Here is a 17,110-nt window from a genome sequence, read left to right as displayed (position 1 = left end):
CTATTTTCTTGTGTCTTTGCTCCTTTCCTCCTGGCTGTTAGTATGCTATTGCCATTACTATTATTAGCATTTATTAAGAACGCGCCAAAATATTCCATAGCACAGTACAATAGGATTGGAGGATGAAAGACAAAAAAAACACAAACATTAACATACTTTGTTCCAGTAGGTAAAGAGGGCCCTACCATAAAGAGCTTACAATCAATAGGGCATGGTAAGTGGAAACATAAGATACATGGGGTTTGGGGATAACTGCTTGTTAATTGAAGGAGTTGGTGTTGGGGAAGAAGTAAATGGGATTATGCGGAAATAAAGCTGTGACAGCAGGCAATGTCTGAAGATGCAAATGCTTCAATACACATCTGAAATATTTTACCCAAGACCAATAACAGCAGCTTTAATACCAGCGACTGGCAGCAAATGGCCAACACTCGTTGACAGTCATTTGTGCTTTTAGCCTTATGTTTCCTTTCAGTGGTTTCCTGTTACTTTACTTCTTGCATGTTATGTTGCATTGTTTCATTTACAGTATCTTTAGTCTTATACTATATTTATGTTTTTTATTACTTGCATTTATCAGCTTTATCCCCTTTAACGCTTTCTCTCTCTGACTGCAGCACTCATTCCCAGAACTGCTTAATATGAGCAGCTTTAGAATCCAGCAGTGACTAATGCCAGGTCCCCACTGGCTACAGCAGGCGCTGCAGGGACAAGAGCCCTCCCCTCAATGGGACCGGGGCCGCCTAGCCGAGTTTTTCAGGAACACCTGAAAATGGAGGTGGCCACATGCGAAGGAGTGCTAGGCCACACCCCCCGCGGTTCAGCCAATGAGGGCGAACCTGCTGAGTGACGTCATGAAAGCGTCCCCGGCACGCCCCCCCCCCCCTGTTTTTTCCCCTGCAGCTCCCTGCAGACAGAGGAATTCAGCTGCACGCGCCGCCAGCCTGGCGTGTAGCAGAGGCACTGGGGCCGCAGCCTAAGTCACATAGAGACACTATAGCATTCTACATATATTTCCTGAACCAGGGGGATACTGGTGGTAAGACATCTTCTGAGAGACCCACCAGTTCAGGGTGCTCATAGGGATGACAGATATATTCACAATTACTAGGTATATGCATTTTTTTTTCTTAAGTAAAAGCATGTTCCTCAAATCACATCTGCAAAAAACTTGAGTCTGTTCTTACAAATGGACTCAAGTGTAATGGAAACATGTTATAGCATGTCAAACGGCCTTCCCTTTCTTCACGCATGACTGTGTGGACCTGCTTAGATTGGTAATCCATTCACTCTGGAATTTGCGAATGCACAGGCATTCAGTCTATCAGACAATGGATGGGATTAATAACGAATCTGGCTTGATGCTTTATCACTATTGTAGTCAGGTCCCCCTCTTCGTGTCAGAACTCCCCTCTCCAGGTACTCACCGGCAGGTGCGGGAGCGTGTGCGCGCCTCCGGTGTGCGTGAGGCGGTTGTTGGAGGTACGGGAGGACAGCCGGTGGTTGCGCAGGGCGTGCGCATTGCCGGAGACTCCCGGCGGCTCCAATGCAGGGCGCCGCCATCTTGCGCGAAGTCGCGCATGCGCAGTGGAGCTCAGGTGGCCCTTATGAGTTGCACATGCGCGAGTACAGCCCGCGAAGCACTAGCCTTCCAGGGAAGGCTCTTGGACGGTTAGATTACAGATAGCATTGTGATGCTCCAAACTCCAGACAAATCAATGCGCAGTCTTTAAGCATTTATAACATTAATGCATAGCTTTGATATCCTCCATAAACAAGATGATATACCCCACCTTATCACTGAGATAGCATATATATAACTACACAGTTTTTCCGAATAGCTGGCCAGGATTCCACTTGCACAGCGGTGAGCATCCACGTCCCTGGTGTCCAGTCACAATGGCATCGGAGTGGATATGCAAACAATAAGTAAACTAGAGTATAGTAACTCACGTTTTGGTGGGGTATAATTCGATGTCAGTCCTTCAGGATATGCGTGTGCCTCCATTTTCAACAGCTTACAGATGAAGGGAATGGAAAACAAAGCACTACCTTGCTGATGCACGGTGAATAAAATGTTAACTCAAGTGCGTGCCCATAAAAAATGATTTATTGGTTCCAAAATATAAAACAACTACATGGAGGGGGTCCAAAGGGCCCCTCATCAACGCGTTTCGACCGTTGGTCTTTCTCTCACTGAAGGGGCATCTCCTGGAGGAGCTACGGGTAAAGGGCTATATAATGATGTTGTGCATTTTCCATTATATAACTGCTGTATATAGTTACATAAGTAGTGTGTCGCAAGCGAGGTCGTTGGGGTTTTTACAAGGGGGAGGATGTAGCCAGGTCCCCCTCTGCGTGTCAGAACTCCCCTCTCCAGGTACTCACTGGGAGGTGCGGGAGCGTGTGCACGCCTCCAGTGTGCGTGAGGTGGTTGTTGGAGGTACGGGAGGACAGCCGGTGGTTGCGCAGCGGGTGCGCATTGCCGGAGACTCCCGGTGGCTCCAATGCAGGGCGCTGCCATCTTGCACGAAGTCGCGCATGCACAGTGGAGCTCCGGCGGCCCTTACGAGTTGCGCATGCGCAAGTACAGCCCGCGAAGCACTAGCCTACCAGGGAAGTCTCTTGAACGGGACTACAAGTCCCATGAGCCTCGGGAGTGCCCCACATCACGCCAGGGAGCCAATAGGGCTGGAGCATCTCACTGCTCTGGGGGATAGATACATTTTTGCGTGCTGAGCCCACGCTAGCAGTCGGAACCAGTAAGAGCTAGGGTAGGAGTTAAGTGCAGGGGTCTGTGACCCACTGCAGTAGGCCAGCAGCCCCCTAGGCCCCAGTCAGGTCCTGAGCCACATTACAGTATGTTGTGCTTCAGGGACAGGCCCTAGGTTAGGGACCTTGCCCCATTAGTGATATTGTCAGTTAGGGACACAGCGGACGCTGCGCTCCCCACGAAGAGGCTTGGGCTCAAGCCTACGCTACAAAGAGCATGACTATCTCCAGGGAGGAATCGCCCCTGACAGATCCTCATGCTAGGAAAGGCAGGATATCGCAGACGGGATCGCTGAGCGGCGGATCCTTTTCGAAGTTGCATGCAGGCCCGGGTGCAGGAGCACCCGGCAGGTACCTTCATAAGTGCACCAACAATACACCTATATACTATACAGACATGAGCTGCGCTGCCACACATCTGGGTGGGGATCCAGGACACTGGGACGCTGGTGCCGAGCACCCAATTATTGTGGGCACTATATGGTTGTGGGACATTGGACATGGTGGGGGGTTGTGTCCTGCGTGACGCGTTGGCCAGTGGTACTCCTAGCCAGAAAGGGAATACATATATTACGTTATCTGTGATGCTATGGTTATGTTGCATATACAGTAAACTGTTCATATATATACTTCGGTGTATGTACTTATTGTGCATGTGGGTCCTGTGTAGGCAACCTTCTACACTCCTAGAATCCTACACAGGTGGAGGCGCTTTAAACCAGATCGTTCCAGAGGATTCACCCCAGGTTCCCAGCAAGCGGAGGCTCAGGCCTCTTGTGAACCTGCAGGTATACGCACCACACCTGGTAATACATAGGTTCCCCCTCACATGCACTCTATCTGCGATTGGGGTAGGGGGAATACCCGTTACATTTGGAGGCGCTGCTGAGATGCAGACCTTGGGTACCCTGTTCAAATTAAAGCTGTGCGTCATAAAAGATCAGCAACATGTTAACTCCCTCACGCCAGGAGGTCCATGCTTGAGCCGTCACGGTCCGGGAACCACCCCGTTATGTAGTGGCCGTATGGAATGTCTCCGCATTAGTAGCGGAAAGTGACATCCGGGACTCTATGAGGAAGCTCCTGGGCCTAGATAAAGTAAGGTACCGGGGCAGAGTGTTCGACTCTACTTTCCAGTGGAGAACCATACTATTCACTGTAGGGCAGGACATATGCCAGGAGACGGCTCTGGTCACCCTATCAGCCCCTGAGGCCCCACCAGAAGGCTACCCCCTTATATACTTGGACTTACCAAAAATACGGGCAATGTTTTCATCAGCGGACGCTACCCAGACCCCCCAGTTTCCAGATGAACCGTCCACCAGTACCTGGTCACCTACCGCACTGGTGTCCAGTACCCCATACAGGGTAGACCCTCACCCGCCCAAAGTCTCCTTTACTCCAAGCGCTCTCACCGGAGCTACTAGTTGGGCTGAATGTCCACCCCCTTCACCAGCCCCCACACCCGTGGGATGAACCTCCGGCCTATCAGAGACAGTCGTGTAACTAACGAAGGCTCAGAAATGGGGGTGACCATGCCGCAATTCGTAGAGGCCATTACCATGGCACCCCAGTCACAAAATTACCGTAAACTCAAAGCTTTCCCTGGAGTACTTCCGACACCACAGGGGGAAGAAGGGATAGACTCTTGGAGGGAGAATACGTTAAAAGTAGTATAGGAATGGTCATGCACTGCCGCAGTGAAAAGACAACGCATCATGGAATGTCTTAGGCCACCAGCTTCTACCATTGTAGCCATCCACAAGGAACTACACCCAGATCTGATGCCGCTGGAAATGGTGAAATTTCTGCTGGAAGCATACGGGTTGGCGGAAGACGAAGGAGCTATTTGGACGAGGTACTATAATCTCTATCAGAAAGAGGGGGAAGAATTGTCGGCATTCATACAACGCCTGCAACTGGTCTTAGGAATCCTACTCAATCGTAAGTTGATCCCCACCTCTGGGATGGATGAGGCACTTCGTAAATAGTATCTGCGGGGATCAAGCCCCACTCACCCCATAGCCAATGTGATCCGCAGCAAACTAATGGAAGGGAGTCCTCCTACGTTCACTGGATTATTGCGCAGATGAAAGTCAATGAAGCACATGCCATGTTACACTCTCCCACGAAACCCAAGGGGTCATCTATACCGAAGGGCAAGGGGCCTATTGAGAAGAAGGAAGAATCTGCCACCCCGTCCAAGGGATACAAGCCAAAAGCCTCAGGAAGAACATCTCCCACCTACAAGGTGCGGCCTGCACGCGGTGAGGTCGTTTGCTATAACTGCGGTAAGAAGGGCCACTTCTCCAGTGACTGTCCAGAGAGGGAAGACCTCCCACAGGAAAAAACCCCAATAGAGGAAATTCAGCCCGGTCAATGGTCTGTCACATACAGATGGCAGAGTCTGACTCAAAAACCCCTACTGGGTCCGATGAGGCCCCTCCTGATCCCAGCCCAGTGATGACGCCTAACCATGGGATGCATACAGTCAGGTAGGCCCATCGGCCATCATGCAAGTTGTACTAGAAGGGATCTACGCCCCTGCCCTACTGGACACCGGATCCCAAGTGACCATAATATACCGTAAATTCTATGACCAACACCTCAAGCACTGCCCCTTGCGGTCGGCAGAACATATGAAGGTGAGGGGGCTAAGTAACGAAGATTACCCCATCGATGGGATTGTAAGGGTTCAACTGGAGATACTCCAACTGAACACCGGCAAGAAACACCCCATGCATGTGGAAGCAATGGTATGCCTTGAGCCCCAAGAACAGTGCACGTATCCGATCATCTTGGGAACAAATACTGATATAGTGCGAGCTGTAATCAGAGCATACCTGAAAGAGACCAATGAGTTACCGATGGCCAATCCGCTCCTCGACCCTGTCCTACGAGAGGAGTGCAACAGGGTATACCTGTCTTAGAGCGTCTTATGACCCTGCCTTAGAGCGTCACGGGGACCTCTACAACCGTCAAGCTGGACTGACGACAATTTTACCAGGGGGAGTGTAACGTATGGCCGTCTGGTGCTGCTATCCTGATCGAGATGAGACCAACCATGTTTTCTCTCTGGAGAGTACCCCTGAGGAGGACGTTCAGAGAGGGTATTGGGTAATACCCGAAGTGAGAGAATGGACGACTAAAATTCCACTACCAACCTGTGTATATGTTCAGAACATCTCCCCATTCCCAATGGACCTTGATGCGGGACAAAGTTTGGGCCGCATGTATCCGGTCAGCCCTGTGGAAACAGTGCCACAGGTGAATGCTGCTGCAGTGGGTGAGCAGTTAGTCGACCTGGACTTCAACTTCGGAGATTCGACACTGCCAACTGAGTGGAAAGGTCGACTAACAGCCAAATTGAAGGAACGACGGACTGTATTTTCCACAAGCGAGATGGATGTGGGTTGCAGTCGCAGCGCCCTACACACCATTAGATTGAGTGACGCCACTCCGTTCCGTGAACGCTCTCGTCACATCGCTCCCAGGGATGTGGACGATGTAAGGAACGTCCTGAAAGAAATGGAGACCGCTGGGATTTTTACGGAGTCTCGGAGTCCTTACGCCTCACCCATGGTGGTGGTAAGGAAGAAGAACGGATCCGTAAGACTGTGTGTCGACTATCGAACCCATAACAATCGTACGGTACCCGACCAATACAACCTTCCTCGCATTGAGGAGATTCTGAATGCTCTAAACGGGAGCCAATGGTTCAGTGTTCTCGACTTACGATCTGGGTACTACCAGGTACCTATGAGTGCAGAGGACCAGGAAAAGACAGCCTTCGTCTGCCACCTGGGTTTCTACCAATTTACGCGTATGCCCCAAGGTATATGTGGGGCCCCTGCTACCTTCCAGAGACTGATGGAGAAAACTATCTGAGACATGAACACTTGGGAGTGTCTAGTCTACCTGGACGACATCATTGTCTTCGGGATGACCCTGGAGGAGCACGAAGAGAGGCTGCTTAAAGTGATAGACCGTCTTGGAAAAGAAGGGTTGAATTTGGCCCGCGACAAGTGTCGGTTCTGTCACACCTCGGTGACGTACGTGGGACACATCGTGTCTGCCAAAGGAATTGCCACCGATCCGGCCAAAGTAGAAGCGGTAGTGAACTGGCCTCGTCCTGAGAATGTCACGGAGCTGCAATCATTCCTGGGCTTCTGTGGGTATTACCGTCGCTTCGTGGAAGGGTACTCCAGTCGAGCTAAACCCCTGAACAATCTTTTGAAGATATATATATATATATATATATATATATATATGCTTTGGACTCAATATGGGCAAGATGACCCAATATGTCCTGAGATCCTGAATGTCTATCAGCTCCCTCTGCTGCTCCATCAACATTGCAGCATTTGATGCTGATGTTTCCTGGCTTCTTGCTGCAACTGGAGAGGCAGATAGGGTAGGCACTGTTGCAGACTGGGGAGCAGCCCATGGGGTAGACAGGGGAACAGCTGGGGGTGGGGTTGAGATCAGCCAGTGGAATAGCTTGGGGGTCAGCCACAGGTTCAGCTATCTCCTCAGGTTCATCAGTGACCTCAGTGAGGTTGAGGGCCACCAGTGGCTCCTCACCCACTTCCTCCAACTGTGGGCTCTTGCACCTCCTCAACCTCATCCTCTGTAGCCACGGACGCAGCCTGTTTGGCCAAACACTCCCAGCATGTGTATGATCCTGATAAATAAATATATCTTATCATCAAATACATTCATACAAAACGTGGGTACATGTTGTGGCAGATTTACACAGAGGCCCCCCTTAAGTACTTACCTGGTGCCGCCCTCCTCCTTCAGCGTCATTTGATGCCGCAACCGCATGCACGATCAGCACTTGCCAGCCACGAACACACGATTGGCGGCTGCCGGGCCACAGACGCGCGATTGGCACTTTCCGGCCCTGGACACGCAATCGGCGCTTGCTGGCCCTGGATGTACGATTGCCGCATGCCGACCGCTGAAGCGCATGAGTGGCTGGCAAGTACCGGTTGCGCATGCGCATGAGGGGGTGGGGCAGCAAGCACCGATGTATGCCGTCCCCACATTTTGTTGCCCTAGGCCCGGGCCTAATGTCAAATCCGCCACTGTGAACATTTAAGCACATTTGGATAGATTTGCTTAGACCATACAGCCATTCTTGTACATGCCTCTTTATTTATATATATATATATATATATATATATATAAATTTATTGTTATACCTTTTTACGCTATGAGTGCGCCTGTTTTTTTTCTGTTTTTGTAGATATATATATATCTACAAAAACAGGAAAAAAACAGGCGCACTCATAGCGTAAAAAGGTATAACAATAAATTTATGGAGTCAAGGATTTAGAAATACACACTCACAAACATAGCAGAATAAAAAGCAATTTTGAGTATAACTCAACCAGCCAGACGCAGGAACCAGGTAACGGATGACTTCAGTAAAGTGTCCGGTGTAGGTGAACTGCAGCAACCTCAGTAAAAGCCTCCGGATCCCGGGGAACACGAGGGACGCCGCCTTCCTCTAAATCCAGCGTCACAGCAGTGAGTTCTCAGCTCCAAGTACCACGAGAACTCAATGACGTCAGAGGATACAACCGGAGACAGTCCCCATGAATGCAACAAATGGCCGGCTGGGATCAATATATTGCAATGAAAGAATAAAATACTATTCTTGTCTTTTTTTACTATCCCCAGTGCATCCGATCAAAAGGCTGTGCAGTAAGACATTGCCTATAGAAAGGATACCTGGTTCCTGCTGGTTGAGTTATACTCAAAATTGCTTTTTATTCTGCTATGTTTGTGTGTGTATTTCTAAATCCTTGACTCCATAAATTTATTGTTATACCTTTTTATGCTATGAGTGCGCCTGTTTTTTTTCTGTTTTTGTAGATATCTTCAAGGAAGTGATGTTCCCTTCATTCGGGCTGCAGAGACTCTTTTGGATAGCATTTGGAGCATTTATTCGGATTTGTATTTTTTATATATTTTTTCTGGACTTTTATCTTGTACTATTACTATTTTTATTTATGTATTGTCTATTTTTATTTATCCATTTTGTATAGTATAGGTTTTTCTCATCATCTATTGTCTTTTCATATACAGTGGGTTTAGGTTGGCGCCATTTTCCCTCTCTTTTTGTGTTTGTATATATATATATATATATACATATATATATATATATATATATATATGCACTAACTTGCCAAACTTTAGAAGGCCATGCACATGAATGAGAGTTGAGGCATGCTATCGTTTCTAACCCATTTGTGGATCAATGACCTCTCATTTTCAAGTACTTCCTGGGCAATAAGTGCCGTTAAGGACATTAAAAAATGACTATTTCTAACATGATTGTAATGGCTTACATAAGTCTGGAATACATTTACAGTATACACAAAGATGGTTTGAGGAACACAGGTTAATAGGTTAAGCAGTGGGTTGAGCAACAAGATTCTTTCGTGAACCTTAAGACTATACGCAGACTTGAGTTCTTGAATCTTATGAAATATGTGCTGTGTACCGTGGGTATTTAGATCCCTTTCATAAGATGATTAATCAATTTTGAATATAATTTTTTGAGATAATAACTCTAAGTGTTGCTTAAGGTAGTCTTATTGTGATTAGTGAGTCGTTTCATGGTCCTGAAATACAGATGTAGCAAAGGTTACTGTTTAAGGTGCTGTGATCGTGGGTGGTCCCATAACCACGCCGATTGTGGCCCAGGAGAATTAATGCTTTGGGGGTCTCATTGAAAGGAATGGGCCCCCACAGAGCCATCGCGGCTCTAATCACCCCCAGCGCCGCAGACATCCGGGGATCCGATTGCGGCACCGAAAATAGTAACTTTTGCTACATCTGTAGCACCACTTGATACTAATTCAACCCTTACTGCAATGTGGAAGAAATGGTCTATAGTTTTTTCAAATCTTAATAGGGCCCATATATAAGCATATCACATACTGTATGTTATTTAGCTAACTCATCCTCATCTGTATGTGTGAGTGCACTGCAAATAATACAGTAATGTTTGTTCTGTTGTTCAAGGTTGTGTCTAAAGTGACATGTACTGTATACATGAGATTGATATCTGATGTATTATATACAGCAGGGGGCGCAAACTTTTTTCCCTGCGCCCCCCTGCTGGCTGTCCCCTCACTCCTGCGTCCCCCCCCCCCAAACCCAACTCACCTGCGCACCGGCGTAATGACGTCACGTTGCCATAGCAACGTGACTTCACATGACCTCGCAGCGTCATTCTGACGCCGCGTTGCCATGGCGACGCAGGGAGGAAACCGCCGGAGCCACGGTAAGTTAGGTTTTCAGAGGTCCTGCAGCTCCCCCGGCACTTAATTTAAGTGCCTTCGGGAAGTGCGCGGGGCATCTGTAAACCCCGCGCCCCCCCGTCGGCAGTCTCGCGCCCCCCCTGGGGGTCGCACCCCCCAGTGTGCGCACCGCTGATATACAGTATATACTGTAGTGTTACTTACCAGGTCTCTCGTGATCCGTGAAGTCCACAGGCCCAGGTAGTCCCTGTCATGGAAGACCAGGAAAATAACACCAGGGATCAATACACTAGACAGAACTGCATAGTTGAACATAAGTGAATTTATTAGAAAAAAGATTCCACAAACTCCAGTACATAAGACCCACACAAACTCACCCAACTAGGGGAATAACCTAGAGCACTAGGTGTGGGGACCTCCGTCTAGAAGTTTTCCCTGATACGTGTTCCCAACTTGCACTGCTCTCCTTGATGGTAGGAGCACTTGCTAGTCAGCAGATTTAAATTCCCCACCATTGCTTACCTCCAAACTCCTCCACAAGTCTACAGAACACCCTCAGTCAACTTTGGCACTCTGAGCATTCCCCAACAAGTCTCTGGAACCAAAGCCGGGTTCCTACAAATATATCCCTCGGTCTCAATCAACCAACATGGAGAACAGAGGCTCGACCAATTCCAAAGCGGATTGTCTTCAGAGTCCAATCAGTGAGCGAGGGCTCGCCTGCGTTGCACCAATTCGGAGTGAGGGTAGGTTACCAGACTTCCAGGAAAACCCACAGGAATGGGCTAAATTCAAGCAGGGCCTTTGAACAGACCAATGGAAATGCACCTACGGAGCACTGTCCCGGTAACAGTTCTCCTGGTCCTCCCAATACGCACTGAAGGGATAGGCAACTCCGAGTCTGGATCAAACAATTGTTCCCCCATGGGAATCCACTTTCCCCCCCACCTAAGTCGACGTCCCAGCCTCACTTAACAATGCGCCAAGCCACTCACCTTATCTCACCCAGGATCTACTTTATGTTGAGGTTGGATATGTGTATACCCATTCTCTCCACTAAGGACGGTACTTTTAAACCATATAACATACCGTAAAACCATGGTTCCCAAAGTGCTGGAACCAGGCTACAGAATATAATAGCGCAATGTATGCACAGTACACAGATACAGGATTGGTACAATAAACTGTACATACATTTATAAATTCATCATATTATTGACAGGTAGGGGTTATGGTGGGCTTAACTTTTTTATTTAGCGACAACCACATCTACCCCTACCTTCACTGTCCCACAACCTGGGAGCGTGTGATCACTGGGCTGACAAGATCTTCCATCCATATCAAGTGCAAGGGGATAGGTGAGCCTCCACTAGTCTTCCTTGCCTCCTTAACATGATCCGACAATTTTTTTTAAACTTAGGCCTTACTGTCCAGCCATTGCTTTTTTAGCATGTCGATTGTGCGGATAGTATTGCCCAGAACATTAATGCATCCGGCCTCAAATGCGCTGATTTTCAGCAGGGCTGGTCTTCTGGCAAAGAGACCCCATTAATTTTGAGTGGTTTGCCACCACACCTCCTATTAAGATCTCCAGCTCCTCATCATTACATTAAAGGTTTCTTATTCTCCCAGCCCCAGCAGCAGGAGCAGCTCCAGCAGTGGAGGTAGGAGGTAGAGCAGCCATCTCTTCTGTGTAGCAGTCGAAAATGGCGGAGGTTTTCAGTTGGGATTGTGTATTTAATTGAAATTGTAACATGCTCACGGGCGCGATGTTAGGCACATACTAATGCGTAATGCGTCATTAACTGATGTGCGCTAATAACACTTTCTCAAAGGGCATGTGCAGTGTATTTTTTAATGTGACTGAACGCTACACTAATACCGTTCATCCAGCTAACATTACCATGGTTGTTTTGCTAATGGACGTTATTTTTGCATCTCATTAGCTTTGAGGATCCACGTTAATAACAAGAAAAATAAAGTGTGTTTGTTTTTTTAGTGAACTTCCTGTTATAAGGAAGAAATGTGCGACCTTCTGAGGTTCTACACAGGAAAGTACGCTGAAATACATTGTAGTATCATGTACATGTTAGTCCAATTGCAATAGTGCCACCAAGTGACTAATTCAGTGTATAAGGTGATACCTTTTTTAGTTGGACTAACAATTGATATTTTAGGAAACACCTTTGAGAATTCTAGTCTCTCCCACAGGAGATCTTGAGGTTGGAACTGAGTGTCTGCTCACAAGTCCCCAAATCTTCTTTATACTTTCTCTTCTATGGAGTATACACAAGAGATCCATTACCACTAGGTTGCACATTACCTATCACACCCCAAATCTTGCAGCTTTCCTTTCTTCTACTCACAGTTACGTACAGTATTTCTTATTGTATTTCCTTTTATTGCTTTGCAGTAGTTCAATGGTTCCTTTTTCTCCTCCCATTCTTTGGATAATCCCCCATACTGTAAGAGTTTCAAATAGGGGCTAACACATGAATAGAAGGAAGATAATTACTATTCACCTTGTATTTAAAAAAATAAAGCTTGCAGCTATTATAATTTGCATTTAAACAGAAGCACAACATATTTTACATTTCGGTTTCAGATGCATTCATGCAATGACTGTGATACTGTCCTACGGAATGAAAAGCCTTACAATACACTACTGATGATGTTGACCGCATGACAACCTAAAAATGTGAAGAACGTTGTATTATTATACTCAAATTAGTATCCTTCCCAGGTTGAGTTGGGAAAAGTGACCACTTAAGTTCAAGTCAAAAGTTGAAAAAAAAAAACAACCATGTCATACTTCTCACTCCAGCCACTCTGCTTTAAAGATTGCTCACTCATATGTGTCAATTTCCCATGGAGTGTCACAAGATCCCCTTCTTTAAGAAATCATCATGAGATATTAACTTTATATAACAGCTCATAGTACTGGGAAATGGATATTCACTTTATACAACAGCTCATAGTACTGGGAAATGGATATTCACTTTATACAACAGCTCATAGTACTGGGAAATGGATATTCACTTTATACAACAGCTCATAGTACTGGGAAATATATATATATATAATTAGTGTCCTGAAACATGCTATTGTTATACAAGGATTAGTCAATATTATCTATTTCATTTTTATCAGCTGCAGAATAATGTATATTGCTTGGATCCAATTAATGCACTACACGTTTCTTATAATTTGCTGCCTTATTTGGCTTGCATGGGGTTGTCACTTGATTCAAATATTGAAGAGGGAAATCAACAGCTATTTCTGTTTCTTATAAAGATGATTAAGCTTATTGCCAGTATGGCTGCATGAACTGAGCTGTTATCAAGCAATATCACCCTACGGGGCTCATGGTAAACCAATCCCTTAATGTTTAAGCACATTAAAAACCGTAGATAATTGAAGATATAGCTACAATCTCAGCGTTTAATGTGCAAATTATGTACTGTAATGCATTCAAGGGAGACAGATGTTACCTCTGAGCATTGTGGACTTGCATCAATCAGTGGACTTGATGTTCCTCTAGCTTCTTTCGCAGAATTGGGTTCCATGCAATCAACTCATTTTCCAAGGAACTCCATTCACAGCATTTATGGGACAACACAGCCCACAGCTCCCAGAGGGCAGCAATATGCAAATGAAAAACAGCAGTAGCTGAATGAAAAAATAAAAATGAATGTTTTTCATTGAGTTGAACATTCCAGATATAGTGAATGTGGTTATTCTATTCAGGCACACCATGGATCATGGGACCCACAGTGAATGAAAGGGTTAAAAAGAATGTTTTACCGTGTGACATAAATGGTGATGCTAAATGTTAACACGTAGCAGGTTTACTAATGTTACATTTCCACACACCTTTTTATGCTGTACATCTTTTATACTGCAGTGTTCCACATTTCTGCAATTATCTGGGTTATTTTTTTAGAAGTCTCTTTTCTATGACATACTGTATGTATACCTTTCTAAGATGTAATGAAGTTTGTTTGATTTAATTAAGCAGGATATACAATTCACGGAGTCCAAATAATATGTCGCTATTCTTTCCGTGTGTAGTAATACTGACATACAAGTTGCTGATGTTTAACCTTTTATGCCCAATGACATTTACTGATGTCTCAATAAGATGTGATTTTATTGTCAACATTAATCTTTATGGGGCAATACAAGATCCAGTATAATACAACAGCTTTTCTTAAGTGATCTGAATCATTTAAAAGGTACTATCGAACCCAACCCTTGTGTTTTTTAATGGTACCCAGTGGGTCAGTGCCCTGTTGCAAGCAACAAAGTTACAGAGAAACATGTCCACCGATTCCAGCTTTCTAAAAACCTGCAAACGTATATTGTAGTCTTGTTGATCCTGTCTAATGTATTTAAAACGCCTCAACACTTTTCATGCCTGCAAAGTAATTGCAGATAACCAATATGATAATGATCTCAAGTCCCACGTTTTAACATTAGATGAGATTCTCACATCATGATTTAGTTTATTTAATTCATATATGTACACTTGAAACATATACTGGTGCCATGGGCTCTGTTTTTTAACTGATAGCACACAAACATTTCTTATGGGTTTTTTTTTTTTTTTTTTTTAAACCTGGAATAATTTTTTTTGTAATTTTTAATGATTACCACACCTCCCCCAATAAAAAAAACCCCTGTTGGATTATTGAAGATACCAAATAAAAAAGTGTTTCTACTGTTCGTACAATATTGTTTGGTAAGACTGTATCATAGAGAAACACATATTCATATTATATTTCAATTCTATTTTAAAATAATAGTTGCAGGGTTTTTTATAGCATACATCAGTCTGTCTCCTGATATATGTAGTGAAAGGGAGGAGAGATGGAGAGGGAATATGTCTGTGGAGCAGCATTTGAAAGACCTTTTTCTCAAAGATTGTAAATGGCGTGACTAGAATAAATAAAAAACATTAAATAGCTAAAGTAACAAAGTAGTATTATAATAGCAACATCTTCCTTACATAGTTTCACATTCACTTCATATTGCAACGCAATTGAGATCGTAGATGTTTTGGTATTGACCATTGACAATTGACCTTTTCTATCATCAGATTAACCTAAACAATCATTTGTAGAGACTCAGCCCGAAATGCTTTGGAGGGTCTAGAAAATACACTGATGTTTTCTTAAAATGTCCTTTATAGGCTTCGTATTGCTGGATTATTGTTTTGTCTGCCATGGGGACATTTAGATTTGTATTGCTCACCCTTAGTGATAACATTGGCTAAGAGGGCCTAAATATTTGTATTATTTGTTTGCATTGATGTGTTTTTTTTACCTACAATTATAATCTGCTCCTTATGGATATTTTACTCTTATACATTTTTGCCATACTACACATAACCAAGGTAACTCTAGCACTTGCTAAGTGATATCAGTCTGTTAAATGTTACCTAAATATTATAAAACCTCAAGTTAATCACAGTTTAATTAATTGCTAGGATTATACATGTTTGGCATAAAAACGCATTAGCACAGAAGTTTACAAAGAATGATGACATACTGTAGTGTAGTCCACAATGGCTTTCAAATTAAAACAATTTCTGTTCCAAAAGCACAAAGTTATCACAGTTTAGTGAAGGGGCACCAATATACAAGATAGGACATAAAGGGTAGGGCAGGGTGGTGTATGGTGGAGAACCTGACAAAAGAAAATGCAAGTACAGATGCAGCGGCCGTTATTCGCACATTTCACGGAGCTGTTTTCGTGTGCTCTGCTGTTTTCCCCACTGCATTCACACCGCAAGTCACACCAGGCACACCAGTGTTTACCGCGGTTGATTTGTTTGAATTTCATGGATTCTGTTTCTTTGGGTGCAATTCTTCGCGTATCCGTGGCAGAAATGAATGAATTGTAATGTGTACAGTACTGTGCTACTGTGCTACTGTGTCAATTTCAGGTGTTTAAAAACCAGAACACTACAATGCCATTTTCTGCACTCGATAAAAACACGAGTCAACACGCGTCTTAAGGCGGTACGGATGGAAGAAATCACGCGCCATGACATGGGTATTCCAAGGTATACAACGTGTGAAATGTTCGATTAACGGCCGCTGCATCTGTAGCATTGGAAAAGAAGCAAAATACCAAATATTGAAAACAAGATAGGAATAAGCTGTGGAGGTTAAGAGGTTTAAGGAGAGAAAAAAGACATGGAAATTATGCAGCAAAGTCTCCCAGATGCAAAACATGTGGGAGTGTGTCTCAGAAAATAATTCTCATGCAAAGCGATATAAATGCAGGCATATCACACTGGTACATAACCTACAACTCTGGGACGTGATCAGTGAATACATTGTCATATATGTTCTATTTCCTGGGAGGTAAACTGATTGGAGTTTAAAAGTGTATATTGCAGACTGAACCTGTTGATCTGAAATGTGGCACAGATACAGATGTAGTAGTTATTACCCCATTAACTCACAAAATAACGTGTCAAATAAACTGTATTATCTACTTAAACATTTTTTCCAATAGCCCTTCTTTTAAATAACAAACCAGTGTTAATCGGTGTAATAAAGTCTGCTACATCTGAAAACACAAACACACACACATATTAATTCACCATTACAAATCTTTGTTATTAAACACATTAAAATGCTGTGCTGTAAAGTCATCTGTTACATATATTTATACAGTACTGTATTCAATTCACATTGAGAATGCAATTATGTCTGCACTGCACTTCGCTGCTTCTCTAACCTGCATGGTTAATAGTCTAGTTATATAAATGTATTTATATTTCATACCCTGCAAGCAAATTTCCCAAGCAAATATTAAAATGTTATATATGGATTAAGCCAGGGGCAAACTGGTCTCCTGCAGATACATTTACACATCAGTGTAAGATTGCTGTGAAGAAAGAAGCTACTTAAAACAATTAGACAACAGAATGTTTATGACTGCTATTTTGGACCATATAACAGAGTTGCCCATTGCTTAAAAAGTAACAAACAACAACATAAAAGGCCATACGATGACAATAGGACTGGAGAGTTTTGCTATCATCAGAT

Source organism: Ascaphus truei, chromosome 3 (assembly GCF_040206685.1).
Source record: "Ascaphus truei isolate aAscTru1 chromosome 3, aAscTru1.hap1, whole genome shotgun sequence".
In the NCBI taxonomy this organism is placed as follows: domain Eukaryota; kingdom Metazoa; phylum Chordata; class Amphibia; order Anura; family Ascaphidae; genus Ascaphus; species Ascaphus truei.
Note: the sequence above shows the minus strand (reverse complement) of the source record.